Here is a 12171-nt window from a genome sequence, read left to right on the forward strand (position 1 = left end):
GAACACAAGTTGAGGTCAAGTAGACTCAGTCACTTACCAGCTAGGAAAGCTTGGAAAACTCCTGCATCCTCATGGAGCCTCCTGAACTAAGTCCTGAAAGGCTGCTAGGAGATGAAGCACAGACTCTACTCAAAGCCTGAGGCATGGTGAAGATTTTATAATAAATGATAATGGTCAATCTCTGGTGCCCTACTAAACCTCATTCACTCCTAGTTCTAGCCAACCTAACCACTGACTGTTTTCACACATGCCCCTTAATTTCCAGTCCCCAAGCCTTTGCACATTTCTGTTCCCTCTGCCAAGAATTCCATTCACCTCCACAGAGTTCCTGTCTGTCTATCAAGACACCTGCTCACCAACCTCTTTTTTCTAAATACTCTTTTTTTCTTAGTGTTTATTATGGCTTGATTTGAGTGAGGGATACAGTCCTTAGGTTCCATTCAAGCAGGGGTCATCTTTTACTCATCTCATGTTGCCACTACCACAGTTCTCAGAGAAGAGGAGGGTTTGAAAATTATTTAGTGACTGAAATAGTGAGAATATGAGCCTACTGATTCCAAAGTACTTAGGAATTATGTTCTGCCTATGCTTCTAACAGGGTGAAGTTTTCCCAAACCCAGGGGTTAGTTCTGACTCGGGGCTGCCATCTCCTCCCTACCATTTTGTACAGCCATGATATGCACCCAAACCAGGATATCATGGCACTCAGGCACCCATGTTACTTAACCACAGCATTCTCCACCTTCCCATCTACCAAACCCCACCCGAAACCTCATCCCACTAGAATAAAGCCCTGGTGCCCATAGACTCCCCTGCCTTCTCTTAGGGCTGGAACTTATTCTGTGGTCCATGTTGTAGACAAACTTCCCAGTATTGTGGTCAATGTTCTCCTGGATCACTCTCTTCTATAACCACCATTAACCATTAGATGCTGGGAGCCCAGTGCCTCAAATCACATCGACTCCTTTCCCTTACACCTAGCGTACCCTCTTGGATGCTGGAAGCTCAGTACCTGAGACCATATGCCCTTGTTCTCTGGGTCCCAGGATGCTGTGTTCTCACAGTCATCACAGAATGACTCGTGGGAAAGAAAAAGCCTTCATTTTCTAGTCAGGTGGTTAGGCCAAGAGAGGCACCAATAGAGAATATATGGTGTACATCACTTCCTGTGGATTACGGCCTCAGAATTTCAGTTCACAAAGGCATGTCCTTGAAGCCTTTCCTCTTTCCCTACCCCTGTTATTAAGTGGGATGTTCCTCCTACAAGCTGGGATAGAGAAGCTTCTGCACAGCTTTAAGGTTGCCCTTCCCTAGCCTCTCACCCTCACTCCTACATGTGCTGAAAGTCATCTCTGCTCAGAAGTCACTAACTACTCCCCACCATCAACAGGATAAAGTCCAGCTTCTTAGTTTAGCATTAAAGACCCCCCCTGCCCATCCTGTTGCCTTAGTTCCAACTTCTTTGTTCAACTTTTAACAACTGGGAAAAATCTAGCTAAACTCATTATATCTTTATCCATTTGTTCATTTATATAAGAGACTTCTATGTCCTTAACTCAAATATTTCATTGACCAGGGAGGGATCCTTGCATATTCTCATCTTCCTTCACACAAAAACCCCCACCTGCCCTAACAGTATATCTTTGGTTCTCTGGTTCTAACTCCTTAGGACTTGGTCTCAGTTAGTTGATCCACAAAACCTACTATCAAATATTGCAAGTCCTTTTAGTTAGTCCTTTGACCTTTCAGCACAACCTGCCTCTCTTTATTTCATTTCATGAACTCCTCTCTATTCAATACCACTTGGACAATAAATACCCTTTTTCAGATGGACTCCAATACATGCTCTAAGAGAGATGCTTGGTCTTAGAGATAAGTTTGAGTTTCTTACACGATTTCAATCAAATATCTGCCTCTTTTTTTTTTTGTTTGTTTGTTTGTTTGTTTGTTTGTGTGTGTGTGTGTGGTACTGGAGATTGAACCCAGGGACACACTACCAACTGAGCTGCATCCTCAGCCCATTTTATTTTATTTTAAGACAGGGTCTCATTAAGTGCCCAGGCTGGTCTTGAACTTGCAATCCTCCCGCCTCAGCCTCCAGAATAGCTGGGATCATGGATGTGCACACCAGTCCTGGTTTATCTGCCTCCTCTTTACCTCCCTCTACCATCACTACCATGGCCCCTCAAGTCTGCATTCTGAGAATTGTGGGAACATAGTAGCTCCCGTACCCATCCAAAAAGAGTAATCACATCCCTGTATCTTCCTATCTAACTGAGGTTCTCCAAAGCTTGCAGGACAAGGACCCTGGCTTTGCAGCTTTTGGGGACCCCATCCGCATGCCTCCAGGTGTGGCCAGTCTTGGCCAATGCAGGGATGAAGGTCCATTACCCAGCTCTGAACTCAGGATTTCTACTAATGTAGCCAGTCTAAGCAAATTCATGTGAGCTTTTCCACATGGACAAGTAAGACACACAAATTGAGTTTGGGAGCCTAAGGGCAGGACTTTGCACTTACCCTGCCACGTCTCATTGAGCTGGTTTGGGCTCTAAACTGTGTGTGCAGTCCTTGTCCTGTAGATTGGTTACCAGCTATCTGAAACCAGACCTACCTACCTTGCCATGCACTTATGCCTCCTGGACTTTCTGTTCACATCCCACCAGGACTGCCCTTCTGTGTCACACCTAGAGACCTAGAGAATACTATTCCCCTGAAATATCAGCATAAGCCCTCTGGATGATGCAAACCACTCCTTTTGACAAAGTATTTTCTTTGGCTTCCTGAAAAGAGAAAATAATGACAATAATACCATATGAATGTAATGTGCCAAGAACTATAGTCAACACTATTGCATCATCTCATTAATCTTCACAACAAGGTAGGCCTATTATCTTAACCCATTAAACAGAGGAGGAACTTAAGACTCAGAGAGGTAGAGACTTGCTCAAATTAGCAACAGCAAACCTGTGTAGAGTTGGAGTTTCAATGAGAACTGTCTGATTCAAAGCACCCATTCTAGAGTTACCAGGGTCCTCGGGGTCAGGGAGGCCAAGATCTCATGATGGAGAGAACTTGCTGCCTATCATGAAGGAATAGGGAGGCGGGGTGGGCAGGAGTCAGTTTCCTTATTTCCAGGAGCAGGACAATAATCCCTGCCTGGGGCATTATGCAGCACTAGTGAGCCTGAGCAGTGAAACCCTAGACAGATACACACAGGGCTGTTATTGCTGTTACCAGGTGAGCAGTATTCATTAAAGAACCAGATGTCTTGGCTGGTTGCAGGAAGAGCTTATGTAATAAAACTTTTCATGACATCCAGTCAAGGTCAGGTGTCAGAGCCAAGAACTATTCCTGACCCTGGCAAAATGTTGAATGATAGGAACTTGCCAGTCCACCCAAAATCGCATTCTAACTTCTCTTTCCATGCCACTCCACTCTCCCTTACCCTCCCTTCCTTGCCTGTTCGTTTCTCAAAAAAAACTTGAAGTTTTGAACACTAAGCTTGATGCCACACATCCCAGTGTGAAAACAGTCCTGTCATTCCAAGTCCATATAGTTCAGCATTTATGTACCTCCTTTCGCTCCCCCACCCCCAAGCACATCCATATGGACCAATAAATAAAATTAAGTCAATACTCCGGAACCTTTAGAAATCTGTTTCCCAAGATTGGGGGTAGAGCTCAGTGGTAAAGTGCCTTGCATGCACAAGGCCCTGGTTTGATTCCCAGTGCACAAGTGTGCGCGCGGCACACACACACACACACACACACAAAATCTGTTTCCTTCCCATAAAATGGTAATAACACTACTCCTACCTCATGAGACAAGCCCTTTGTCAAAGTTACCACAGCTAGAAGTTCTACTCTCATCCTCCCTTCTGTGAGTCCCCTCCTCTACCTCTGATACCTTCATGAAGCAGTTCAGCAGGAGCTAGCTATTCACACAAAAAACTCTGTGATCTAGGGGCAACAAGGACTTGTGTTGGAAGAAAAAACTTATTGCCCCTGAGAGAGTTGTCCTGTATATAAGCAAGGTCTTCTTGGTTTGAGTTGTGGCTCTGACCTTTTCTGTTCTTTTAGTCTCTACAACAGACCTCTTGGCTTCTACAGAACTCTCTGTCTCTCTCTCTGTCTCTCTCTCTCTCTCTCTCTCTCTCATCTCTCTCTCTCTCTCTCTCTCTCACACACACACACACACACACACACACACTCTCACACCACCTGTCAAACATTGGGTTCCTTCTGTCAGAGCTTCTGGGTCTTTCTGCAAGGGAAAAGTTGCAGAAATTTTCTAGGACTTCTTGGGATACCTAGTGCAGTCACAGGAGTGGCCCTCTGGCTCACAGCAGTCCCTGTCCAGCCTGAAAGGCTCAGCTGTATGTGATAGGTACATTCCAACCATGTACAAAAGTTGCTGTAGAATCACATCTTTACCCTGGAGAGCTGAGGCAGCAGTTCTGACTGATCCCACTGAAAACCCCTCCACATTCACCAAGCTTTGGCTATCCCTAAGCAGGCAGAGAAACCCTTGGATTAGGATCGCCTGCTATACTATTCTCACTCCCAGGAAGAAATAGCTATATCTAAAGCAGAGCTCCCTGGGAATGCCTCAGCAGCTGCAGGCCAAGGGAGAGGCCATGTAGGATCTATTCCCTATAGCAGGATCTAAGCATCTCTTACTAGAGATTTGTTAATGGGTCTTCCACTCACCTACCTTGATAAATTATTCCTAAGTCTTGGGCAACTCAAGTTTGCAATCTATGGCTGTCCCCGTTACTTTACAATGAGTGAGCAGACTCATGCACACGCTTTGGTTTCAATGTGGTGGCAGTGGGGACAGACTGGGGTAAGAGGTGTATGTGTGGGTTTATTTCTACACACACACAACACCTCAGAACAAGATAAATAGCAAAAGGAATGGCCCAGCTATATAGCTCAAAAAAGTCAAGAAGGCTGTAAGTTTTCCCTCAAAATGGACTCCCAGTATTTCTTGTATCTTTTGTTTTTGTTTGGCAACCACATGTCAGGTGACAATGTTTCACATGCATTAACCCCGTTCTGCCTTAGTAAACTGAAGTGACCACTGTGCCAGGGCACATGGTAAAGGCAAGACACTGTACTAGGAGGTTGAAGGCTGAAGAGCCTGGCTGGGCAGGGAGGTGTGGAAGGGAGGGGTGAGAAGGAGAGGGAAATTCCACCAAGTCTCTTGGCAGCAGTGCAGATTCTAGATAAGGTTCTCTCTCATCATCTGACAGGTGTGGCCTTAACTCAATCAGCTGGTTTTCTGACCCCTGACCTACACAGACCCCAGTTGGAGGAAGTCCTCACGACTGGTTGCCTCCCCCAGCTAGCTGTTACTCTTACCTCCTGCTCCTACCCCCATCCTATCACTGTACAGGCAAGTTCTCATGAACTAGCCAAATGTGTCCCTAAAGTCTATACGGGATTAAGGATATTTTATTCTTAGACTATGTCTTTTCATGGAAATCATAAACTGATGAGTGGCTGCATTCACAGAAAAACACAATTAGTTTATATGTACCCACAGTGAGCATAACAAGTAGAAGAGTTCTGACACCATAAAAGCACTCCCTACCACATTAGACCCACATGCAGGGAGGCCACAGGACAAACAGAAGGCCTCATGAGTCTTTTGGCCCCCATTGGCATTGGCTGTCAACAGATATACAGGTCAAAAACCTGTATGCCTCCAGCCTTAGCTCTTCTGCAGACTGATTTCACCCCAATCTGGTCTCATTCCCATTTTTCACTGCCTAATAGAATCTCCATCTGGACCTTCTGGCAGCATTCCTCTGACCAAACACTGTGCTACAGATGATAAAGTCCCAACCAGACAGCTAGGAGGCCTGGGTTCTGCCACCAAGGGTGGGGTGTCCTTGGGTAGGTTGTTTTGGGCTTCAACATCCTCATTGGTAAAAATATAAAGGGAAAGCAAGAATCCACTCAAGATTCCCTTCTGATTCCAAAAGGAACCAATCACCATCATTTCCCTTCCCCCTTCCAAGAAGTTCTTCCATGCTCTCATGCTGCTAACAATTGCCTTATTCTTCTCCCAACAATCTACAACAAAATGTCAGTGTCCATTTTGACTCCTTTCTCTCTCCCTCAAATCCAAGTAGTCACCAAATCTACTGGATCTGTTAGCAAGCTCACTTGCTTCCATTCCCTCCTCTCCATTGCTACTACCATTGCCTTGACTCAAGACCTAAGCTACCTCCATGGGTTATCCAAATAGTTGGTCCTCACAAGAAGTTCCTCCCTGTCTCTCTAATCTGTACTTTGTAGCTCAGAATCCTCTGAAAACGCAGCTTTCACCATGTCTTCTCCATTCTCAAAAACCCTGTCACCAATATCATAAAATTTGAAGTATTTAGCTCCAGTTTTCAAGGTTTTTCATGATCTCTCCCCAGCCTGATATCCCAGGCTTTCCTTTGTTAATGTTCTTATCCCACCCCAAGACTCATATGGGCCCCCTACTCCTTGGGCCTGTCCTTCCTCCCAATCTTTCATCTTCTGTTCCTTTTCCCTAATCTTTCACACAAAATGAATTGCCCCTTTGCTTCTTTATTGAAGAAAACACTGCAAAGCCAGCCAGTTCGGGGTCCACATCTACTGCAAACTCTTCCTGAACATCTACGAGGTGCTGAGCCATGCACAAGAGCTGAAGCAACTCAGAGCACAGAAAGACCTGCACACAAGTGATTTAAGTAGCATAGCGGAGATATGAATTTGTTGCAATATGTATATATTAGAAGCAAAGAGTAAAATGAAGAGGGTAAGGAGGTTTCAAGAGTTTGATCCGGGGCTGGGGTTGTGGTTCAGCAGTAGAGAACTTGTCTTGAATGTGTGAGGCACTGAGTTTGATCCTCAACACCACATAAAAATAAATAAAATAAAGGTATTGTGTCCATTACAACTAAAACCATATTTTTTAAAAAAAGAAGTTTGATCAGCATCCTGAACAGTTCATCCACCTTGCAGAGCAGAGACAACAGGTATTTCCAGGGAGAGGAAACAGTGTGTGCAAAGGCAGAGAGACATATGAAAACAGAAATAATTGAGCTCTTCGGTTTGGGGAACATTGAAGATACAGCTAGAGAGTTAAATTAGGACCAGCCTCTACACTGCCTTGAATGTCATACAAGAATGTTATACTTTATCCTATCAGAGAGGCAATCTCATCCCATCTGTGTCTACAGATGAGTTTCAGAGGCCAAGATTACTACACAACATGGAATGGGGTGATTAAAAGCCTGTGCACAATGAATGCTCAGCTCTCAGTATACATACATGTGTATGTATGAATGTGACAGAGACACAGGAAATGAAAGCAAGGATTACCAAAGAGTATTAAACCCATGACCTTAAGGCCAAAAAAAAAAAAAAAAAAATCATGAATTTGCTAAAGGCAAACCTCAGAGTGAGCAGCCCTCCAGAATTTTGAGAGGATAAGGAGTCTGGGCCTAAAGCTCAACAAATAGCTCTAGGGTATCACTTCTTAGAAGACTATTTACCAGATATGTGGGAGATAAGAAGAGGCCTTGAGGAGATCCACAAGGACCAACAGAGCTGGCTTTAAGAGATCATATCGCCAGGTGGGTAGTACGAGTGTATAATTCCAGCAACTCGGGAGGCTGAGGCAGGAGGATCACCAGTTCTAGGCTAGCCTCAGTAACTTAGCAACTTAGTGAGACCCTGTCTCAAAATAAAAAATATAAAGGATTGGGGATGTGGCTCAGAAATAAAACACGTCTGAGTTCAATCCCCAGTACCTGCCACCCCCCACCAAAAAAAAAAGACTACAGGCTACAGTTCACCTTTCCTATATTCTTGAAAATAGCAACACATAGGTGCCATCAAGCACTAAATGAAAACATGATGCTAGAAAACAAAAGTCCAAGGGAAATGGAACTCCCCTGAGGAAAGAGGAAGCAGGAAAAATAGTGACTCAGGAAAAAACAAAAGCTACCAAGTGTTTTAGCCTAGTTGTGCCCGCACCAAATGGTGACTGAGTGTCACATCTTGAATGGAGATGCACAATCTACACAACTTAATACATTTTTAAATACCTTGTCTCTTGTGCTTGTATAACTCTACCTTCTCATATTTTGCACTAGAGTATCCACCAGAGGATTTTAAGCAGAAGGGCATCATGAACAGATTTGTATTTCAGGAAAAAATATCTTATGGTCAAGTAAAACACAACTTCCAAATAGTAAAAAGGGCACACCATTCCTCAAGTCCAAAGCTGAACTCTCTCAGAATTGTTCCTCCCTCCTCGTGTACTGACAGACACCTCCCACTCCTTAGTCTCCTGTCCTACAGGTTCTATATTTACAGGGTCTCTTCTGTCCCAACTTCATCACTCTCTTACGCCCCAAATAAGGGTTCATTACTTCTACCCTGAATTAGTCTGCCAGTCTCCTGTCATTCCTTCCCAAACACTGCCAGAGTCCACTACAGCCATTCCTACCAGGCATTTGTCAGAATCACCTGGGGGAACTTTGTAACAATATCCCAAACCTACTTAATCTGAATGGTTATTAAAGTTCCCCAGGCAATTCAGAGGCATAGTCAGTTTGCAAACTACCACTATAAATTCTTGCTACAGATAATGAAGTGATAGGCACCCTCCCCTGAACAAGTTAGAAATGGAGAACACCAGGACCTACCCCTGACTACTCAATCAAAATCTGCATTTGAAGGAGATTTTCAGTGATTCTTAGGCTTGTTAAAGTTTGAGAAGCACTGCTCTAAAGTGTTGTCTGACCATTCACTCCACAAAACACTGACTGGCTCTTCAGTATCAGGTGGAAGTAGGGTCAAGGGTCAAAGTCTCGACTTTGAAATGCTCACAGAACCATAAGTCAATCTGCTGCTTAAAATCATGTATTGACTCCCATGCCTTCAGACAAAGTCTGAACTTCTGCACCTGGTGTTTCTGGCCAGTTGGGACCATGTTCCATCTTGTTACCAGCTTTATTGTCTACCACCCACCATACGGCCAGGCTGGACTTCTGGCCACTTATCACTAGTCTGAGCTTGCCTGCCTGTGCCACTTTCACGGCCCCTGCAGAAACCCCAGAGAAATCCCTTGAGGTTCATCACTTATACCACCCCTTCCTAAAACTATCCCAGATTCTTCATGCTCAGATGAAAGATGGGAATTTCCACAACTTTGTTCCTACCTCCTTCATGTAATTTATCTTATTCCACTTAGTCTTACAGACAGAACCCATCCGTGTTAGCTGCTTCAGTAAAGAGACCATGATACTCAGCTTGTTTTCCTAGTAGCAACAAGCTAATAACTGGCACATCACCAAATCTCAAAGTAATACTATTAATGTTATATGAGGGATGGGGGTTTAGTTCAGTGGTAAAGCACACTTGCCTAATATGTGCAAGGCCGTGGGTTGAGCCCAGCACCACCAAAAAAAAAAAAATCCATAATGAATACAATAATGAAATAATGACAGACTCATCAATCTCCCTTGTCTCTCACTTCTAAATTACTTATATATAAATTTAAGCAAAATACAAATGGGCTGCCTCTTTTAAACCCAAGAGAGAAATAATTTCTACATCAGATGACATTTAAAACAAATTGTCTATGACTATACTGATATAAATGTATTCATATGAATATACTAATATGTGAATATATGACTATGCCACTAATAAAAAGAGTGAAGATGAATTATGCCTGCTGACAACTACCTTTCTGTAGTTGTGCATTGGACTTCACAAAACACCATAAAATTTGTAAGCATGACAGTTTTGTTTTATAAACAAGGGTAGAGGTAGGAGAGATTAATATAAAGAAAGGAAGTGGACCAACAAACCAAATATGGAAATGGAGACAGATCTCTACCAAATATCCAGCTGCCATAAAAGATAAAATATAATCAGATTTTCACTGACTAGAATGACTGTTTTGATCCTTCCCAAATCTTGGAAGCTCTGCTCTTTAAATATGTAATCATATTTTCTTCTGAGGGAAAACTACCAGTCTGGAGTTGGCATGTCAAGGAGGGAGGAGGGTACACTTTTAAAAAGGACCATCCCCATCTCGCAGTCTATTGGGAATCAGCGGCTTGGTCTTTTGAAAAGCATGCTGCATTTTTGCAATTACAATATAGCATTGGTCTTAGCCTGGGCATTGCATCTAAACACACATTCTTTCAAACAAAGATTTGCCTGGGTGAACAGTATTAAAGCTGTCATACCAACTTGGGCTCTAGTTTACACTGCATGCTGAGGTAACCGCCGACTCCGGCATCTCCAGGACTATCCTGGCACCTGTGGGAGCGCGGGCTGTCTGCGGATTGGAGCAAAGTAGGGTGGCGATCCCAAGCAAATGCACAGGAGTTATACCCTCCTCCCAGTCTTCTGGCCAGAGAAGAGGGGAGGGTTCCCGTCCTCTCACTTGGGACACCTCCCCAGCCCAAAGAGGCACTGACCCCACGCCCCGTGAGGTTTTTGGACCTAGGGGATCTGGTTCCCCCGGCAATCCCCTGTGAGGGATCCCGGTCCGGATAGCGGCGAGCCCCAGGGCAAGGGGGAAGTCCACTGACCTGGATGCGGGGCCGCCGCTTCTCTCCGGGCGGATCAGGTGTGCTGGCCGCTCCTGTGCCCCTCCCACCTCCGAACATGAGAGCGTAGGACCCAGTCACAGGCCACCGTCCCACCGACCAAGTGTTCGACCAACCAGCAGCCCGACCGGCAGCCGCTGGGTCCCGCACCCACGTGACGGAGGCGGGGGCCCCGCCGGAGGCTCGTCCCTGAGCGTCCCTCTCCCACCCCTGGAACCCCCTCCTGGGGCCGCCACTCTGCCACTCCGCCACTGTGTCACTCAGCCTCCCTCTCGGGCGCCACAGCCAGTCTCGGGGACCCGTCCGGCCGCCGTTCCTGTTCCCCAGGGACTTGCCTCACCGGCCCCGCCCCCTGGGCAGCGCTCCGCGTGCCGGCTCCAAGCCCCGCCTCTCTCGGAGGACCACGCCCCTCCCGAGCCCCGCCCAGTTGGCTCCACCCCCTCCTCCCGGACCCTTCCGGCTGCTGGGAGGCCTCCCGGCAGATCTCAGCGTTGGTCCTCCTGGCCCCCTGGGTTTCTGCATCCCCTCAGCACGCAGGGAATAAAACCCAAGAAGCAGGAAGACACTTGTGCCGAGAATTGCAGGGAGGGAAACACCGAAAACCCTTATTAGGGGCACACCCAGCACAGCAACCCTTGGGACGTCTGGAGTTCCTCACCCTGTGAGCGATGCCATGGAAATTGAGGTTGGCCTGGGGGGAACCTCTTTTCTTGTTTATGAGCCGCACCCATCCCATCCCATCCCCACATTGGTAAGCTCACGTCCGACTGTGCTCGAACCCCGCGACCTGGGATGGAGGTCCCTCTAGTGGTTGGTGGCTAACGATAATTCTGTGCCAGATCTTGCGAATAGCTGAGGACAAGGAAAACTTCCTGTGCCCAGCACCAAGGTCAGGTACCATAAGTCCAAGAAAAGCTTTGGCGATGCCTAACCACAAAAAAAAATGGTTTCTTGAATCGAGAGTTCTGAGCCCTGGAGACCGATTCCAGCACCGACCCCCAGTATGCGGCCTGAAGTCGCACCACTAGTTGGTTGCCCTGCCTGAGTTTACACGGACAGGCTGCTCAATTCAGCCGATTACAATCCCCCGTGAGCCTCAGATGGCAGCGACACCAGGAACTCTGGCATAGTCCCCAGCTTTGGCAGGAGTCACTTACAGCCCTGGCCTTCAGTTCTTTACAGGCTGGAGAGTTGGCAGACTCCATGGGACACATCTTTTTTCAAACCAAATTTACCCTTGTGGTCTGATATTAACAGTGTGCCCAGAGACTTGTACACGTGAATAGACCATAAGCCACACTGGCAAATAGGAGACGTGTGGTCACTGCAGGAACCTAGCCAGCAGCAGACCAAGGGCAAAGCCAGCAGAGGAAGGCTGGGGCCCACAAGAGTTGTGTTACAGCAAGACACATTTCAGTTCTATTTTACTTCCTTAAAATAGCAGCAGAGACTTTGATAAATGGTGCCTGCCACAGTTCACTCAAGTTCATGGGTGTTTCCAAACCCCACATATATTGCCCCAGGGAACCCACTGCCCCTACCCCAGGCCCCAGAAAATG

At 46.1% G+C, this 12171-nt stretch overlaps 1 protein-coding gene across 14 annotated transcripts in view; it reads right to left on the reverse strand.

The window, feature by feature from the left end:
- Ppfibp2 (PPFIA binding protein 2) overlaps positions 1-10888 on the reverse strand; it is a 149066-nt gene extending 138178 nt beyond the window's left edge. For 8 of the 14 annotated variants that reach the window (XM_047516138.1, XM_047516128.1, XM_047516124.1 and 5 more), the window contains exon 1: positions 10595-10888. The gene's annotated coding sequence lies outside the window, so the exon portion shown is untranslated. The remainder of the gene's footprint in view (positions 1-10594) is intronic. The other 6 variants (XM_047516130.1, XM_047516126.1, XM_047516133.1 and 3 more) reach the window with 3 other exon arrangements.
- Between the last annotated feature and the right edge of the window lie 1283 nt (positions 10889-12171).

Source organism: Sciurus carolinensis, chromosome 11 (genome assembly GCF_902686445.1).
Source record: "Sciurus carolinensis chromosome 11, mSciCar1.2, whole genome shotgun sequence".
Lineage (NCBI taxonomy): Eukaryota > Metazoa > Chordata > Mammalia > Rodentia > Sciuridae > Sciurus > Sciurus carolinensis.